This window comes from Myotis lucifugus, unplaced genomic scaffold (assembly GCF_000147115.1).
Source record: "Myotis lucifugus unplaced genomic scaffold, Myoluc2.0 scaffold_472, whole genome shotgun sequence".
Lineage (NCBI taxonomy): Eukaryota > Metazoa > Chordata > Mammalia > Chiroptera > Vespertilionidae > Myotis > Myotis lucifugus.
The window spans coordinates 652,124-657,123 of NW_005871520.1; positions in this window are offsets into that span (position 1 = coordinate 652,124).

Sequence of the window (5,000 nt, forward strand, 5' to 3'; positions counted from 1 at the left end):
CCAGGGAGGAGGCTCCGAGGGCTGGCGAGAGTCTGGGACATTGGTCGGAACCTCCCACCTCCACTATTATCCCTGAAATCTCCCGACTCCCCCCGAATTTCACATGCTCCACATCCACAAATGAACTTAACTCCGTCCCCAAAGCTGCCTCCCGGGGTCCCGTCCCAGCCAAGGGCAGCTGCTGCCTCTGTCATCCTGCTTGGGTGTAACCCCATTTCTACTGGTCACCAAATACCACTCGGTCAGCCTTCTGGCCCAGCAGACATCATCCCTCTCATTGTAAAGATGGGTAAACTGAGGTCCAGAGAGAGGGCTTATCTCAGATCACAGGGTGAACTGAGGGCAGGCCCAGAGCCAGAGTCCCGGTTACCGGATCCCCTTCTAAGGCTCTTACCAAAATAACATAGCCACTGGCCCTTCTGCATCAAAAGACCCTGGGGGAGCAACTAGATCGCCCCCTGAAAGCAGAACTCCACAGCGTTCATTAATCTTGTCATATGAAAATTACGGATCAAAAGCTTATTAAAAATTATATATTGTTATTATTCTCTCCTTAAATGACCCGGCCCCCCAGATTACTAAGATGAATACAAACACTCTTAATGAGTCATTGCCCTGCAGTTGAGAGCATGAGAAAAGGACCGCGGTGTCTCTGGGTTGTTTGTGTTAGCTCAGCATTGCTTCCATTGGAGCTCTGTTCTCCTCTGCTGTGTGTGACTTGCCTGAGGCTGCCGGTCTGTCTCACGATAGGCCTGACTAACTCTAGCATCTCTTTCCTTTGTCAACAGTGATTAGCCCGAGAGATGTGCATGTGACACACCAGGGCCAATCACAGTGCTTCCCTGGGATTTATATACTGACACACAGAAACTCCCTCTTTCTACTGCAATGTAAGGCAGGAGCTTTCAGCAGCTCTTCTTCACCTGCTTGGAGGAAGCCCAACTGCAATGGGAAGTAATGAGGTCAATATATAGATGGAAGCAAACCCAAGAGATGGAGAAAGATAATCCTGCTGTCTTGGTTTAAGCCCAGGATTCAGGCATGCTCTGGAGGTACCCGATCCCATGCCTCAATCAATTCTCTCTAGTCTTTATTCTAGATTGAGTTGGTATTCTTTTCCCCAGGCCTTCAAGAGGTCTAAACTAATGGAGAGCGCTTTCTCATGTCAGCCTGTTTCACACAACAGTTGGCACACACACAGCCCTCTGCTCCGGGCCACTCGGGGTGCAGTGCTCACACACACATTCTCTGGTCACCGGGGAAGAAGCTCTTGGCTGTGGCACTGTTTCCCTCACCCTCCTGCTCTCCTGCATTGTGTCCTCAAAACCTTGGAGTTTCTCTTGTGGGCAGAGAAGAGCTGACCACTGGAACCCCTGTCTGGGCTCCAGGGATGCCAGAGGCTCTATCTAAGGTCCTTTTGGGTTACATACAAAACTGTCTTCTAGGGTGAATGAAGGAGCCCCTCTCACTCAAGTGTTCTGACCACATCCCTGTGGTGTTTCCAAATCAGTGACTCTCCCTTCACTGGTGGGGGAAGTCCAGACGTTTAGCCCGAAATTCAAGACTCTTCAGAATCTGCCCTAGCTTCCTCATCCTCTGCTCCTTCCTACCTCTGGGTCTTGGTTTGTACTGTTCCTCTCTTTCCTCTGGAGAGTCTTCCCTGTCCTTCCGGGCCCAGCCAAAGCACCACCTCTTATAGGCAGCCTTTCCTATTCCCTTAGTAATAATGACACTTGTTCTGGGACCTCTTCTAATATGTTACATGCCCCTCCTCTGTGGCCATCATATAATGTGTCTTGTACTAAATGCGCTGTTTCATCTCCCTAACTGTCCCCCTCCACCCTGGGCTGGGTAACTCTTAATTCATCCTTTAAGTCTCAACTTGAAGGTCACTTGCTCAAAGAAGGCTTCCTTGGCTTCTTCCCCCTGATCCTTTGTTTTCTTGTGCTCACAGCACTCTAGACTCTTCTTCAGTGCACATCAGTTTATAATAAAAACATTATTACTATAATTCTTTGGTGAATGCCTGTATCCCCCTATTAGAACATATGCTCCTATTAGAGCTGAGAATTTGTTTTGTAGCTAGAATGGTAAATGCAACATCAATCAATCTCAGTGGAATTAGTATTAATAGAATCAATGACTGAAAAGTGAATGAATGAATGAATGAATGAAAGAATGAATGTCTTCCTTCGCCCTTGACTAACTGGAAGCTCACTGGGGTCAGGAACTATGTCAGTAACCTTTACATTCCTTATAGTTCCCAGCGTGTGGTCAACAGTAAGTAGTCCGTGAACATGAATTTAACCATGCGCAGGTACATGGGCTCTACCCATAGTGATAACATGAGCCAGAAACCTAGGGCCTCAATCCAAGCTGGGCAAAGAATTGAAAAAATTCAATAACCACAGAGAACATTCCCTACTCCAAACACACTAGGGCTGCCCCTTGAGGGGCAGAGCGTACAGTTGTCCTGAGTGAGTTGTTCTGACCCATCACCTCTCCAATGGGGTATGACATTGTTCTCGAGTTTTATTGCTACAAGATGGGCTTAATCAACTCCTCAGTAAACAACATTACACAATCGCCATGCACGCACATGCAAATCCAGAGTGGACAATAACCCCAGGCATATCGGAGTGTTTGATGGGATGGCCACGGGAAAGCAAGCCAGGAGCCAGCTTTAAAAACAATATTTATTTATTACCATTGGCAGAGCAATGGAGAAAATTACCACTTAGCTAGGATTTTACATTTTGCAAAGTGTTTTGTAATCAGCACAAATTCTCCCAACAATTCTTGAGGACAAGTTGTTTTTGTCATTCCCATTTGCAGGCAATGAGAAGGTAGTGGGGGAAACGGAAGGAAATGCTGTGCTTCCACTTTGTAAAGCACAATCTGAAAGGAGCACTCCAGCTTAATTGAATGTAAGCAAACACTTAAATTTTTTTCCTAGTATGTGTTTGACACTGGGAACCTGGTTGTATATCAGACCTGCATAAGGTTCTGGGGTCTGGCTCACTGCTGGTTTCTCTGGGGAGATATGTCCTTTGTCTCAGGCAGAGAAGAAAACACTGTTTTCTTACATTGCCCCTCCCTACCATGTTGCTTATCCATCTCTCTTTTAAAACTTCATACAAGTCAGGATGGGCTAGGTAATGCTGCTGTAACAAACAATCCCCAAATCTCAGTGTCTTAAAACAATAAAAATTTATTTCTCCTTTAAGTCATATGTCCATTGTGGGTCAGCATAGGGAGCTCTGCTCATTGCATCCAGGTAGTTGGGGTAGTTTTTATCTCAAACATTGTTGGTTAATGTGCTAGAGGAAAAGGAGAGTTCTGGAGACTCTCACATTAATACTAATGCAATGTCCTGGTGCAGAAGTGACACCTATCATTTCAGCACTCACTTATTGGCTGAAACCAGTCACAGCTCCACCTAACCATGAGGTATCAAGGAAGTGCGATGCTACTTTGTGTCCAGAAGGTGGGAGGACTGGAAGTACTTGGCAAGCAGCACTAATAACTACTATGCAAATTAAATGTTATGCCACGTCAAGAAGAAAAAGTAAAGCCAAGTTATTGAGTTTTTTCTTAAGTCTGGGAAAATACCAACCTATGGGTAGAGGGATTTTTGCAAGTGATTATTTTTGCCTTTTATTGAATGTAAAAAAAACCTAACTTTTACCAAAGTCATGAGTTTTTTGGGGATACATTACAGGGAAAAAGTCTACCTAGTGCAATAAGACAAGAAAAATAAATACAAATTGTAAAGGAAGAACTAAAATTGTCTCCATTAGCAGATGACATGACAGGAGATCCTAAGGAATGTTAGAAAACTACTACTAGAACTAATAAATAAATTTAGAACATCACGACATAGGAAATCAATATAAAAATCAATTGCATTACTATACATTAAGAGTGAACAATTAGAAAGTAATTTTAAACCATTTATAATAGCATTCAAAAGCATCAGACACTTAAGGATAAATTTAACAAAAGATGTGAAATTCTATGCTGAAATGGTAAAATAATACCAAGAGGAATTAAAAATACCTAAATAAATTGGGTACATTAAAAATTAAATGAAAAAATCTTGGATTGGAAGACTCAATATTATCATATGTCAATTTTCCCCAAAATGAATGTAAAGATCCATTGTAGTCCCAAACAAGATGATTTTGAATTTTATTTGGGAAGGCAAAGGAGCAATAGTAGCCAAAACAATATTGAAAATGAATTACAAAATGAGAAGACAACCTACCAGGTTTTAAGATTTACTACAAAGCTATTAAAAAATTAAAACAGTGTGGTTTTGGTGAAAGGCACATGAAAAGTCTTTAACACCATTAAAAGTCATCAAGAAAACGCAAATCAAAACCACAATGAGATATCACTGCTCTGGAAAGGCAGATAAAGGCTGACGACGCCAGAGGTCGGAGAGGATGTGGAGCAGCTGCATAACCCGCACATGTTGCACTTGGGAGTGTAATTTGGTACAACCACTTACGAAAACTGTTTTTGCAGTTTCTTGAAAAGCTAAACATATATTCACCCAATGAACCAGCAATTTCACTTCTAGGTATTCATCCAAGAGAAATGTAAACCTGTCTACAAAAAGGCTGGTCCAAGAATTATCATAGAAAATTTATCCATTAAATTAAACACTGGAGACTACCTAGCTGTCTATCAACAGGAAAATGAGTAAGAGTAAGTGAGCTGTGGTATACTCATCCAACGGAATACCGCTCAGCAATACAAAAGAACAAACTACAGACCCATGCAATAACATGGATGAATTTCAAAAATATGATGATGAATGGAGAAGCCAGACACAAAAGTGTATAACAGATTCTACTCATTCTAGAATAGGCCAAACTGACCTACGATAATAAACTCAGACTAGTCGCTGCTTTGGGGATGGGAGTGGAGGTTGCCTGGAAATGTTGAATTTCATGAAATGCACTGATGGCAAGGTCCACAAGATCTCAGCAGTG